Genomic DNA, 638 nt, shown 5'->3' with positions numbered 1-638 from the left:
AGTGTAGTGGGTGCTTTTACGTGCCACCGGCACGAAGGCCAGTCAGACGGTACTGGCAACGGCTATGCTCAAAATGTTGTATTTTACGTGCCACATGCACAGGAGCCAATCCAGCAGCACTGGCAATGATCTCGCTTGAATGTCTTTACATGTGCCACTGGCACAAGTGCCAGGAAGGCGACGCTGGGCACAGATGCCATTACGATTTCGACTTCACCTGCCTCAACAGGTCTTCGCAAGCCGAGTTTCGTGTCCAATGAAGAAGACGACATTGGCATGTGTGCCAGTTGTCGAATTTAGTTCGATTTCGATTTCCCTTGCCTCAACAGGTCTTCGCAAGTGAAGTTTAGTGTCTAATACGCATAAGTGGGCTGGCTACACCCCTGGCAAAGGCCTTGGATTTAGGTCTCACTTGGCTTGCCGGGTCTTCTCACACACAGCATATTTCCAAAGGTCTCAGTCAGAAGTCATCGCCTCGGTGAGGCCCAATGTTTGAAGGTCGTGCCTCACCACCTCTTCCCAGGTTTTCCTGGGCCTACCTCTTCCACAGGTTCCCTTAACTGCTAGAGTGTGGCAATTTTTCACACAGCTATCCTCATCCATTCATGCATAAAATATATGTACACATATACATAGCT

The sequence above is a fragment of the Octopus bimaculoides genome, chromosome 28, assembly GCF_001194135.2.
Source record: "Octopus bimaculoides isolate UCB-OBI-ISO-001 chromosome 28, ASM119413v2, whole genome shotgun sequence".
Taxonomy (NCBI): Eukaryota; Metazoa; Mollusca; class Cephalopoda; order Octopoda; family Octopodidae; genus Octopus; species Octopus bimaculoides.
Note: the sequence above shows the minus strand (reverse complement) of the source record.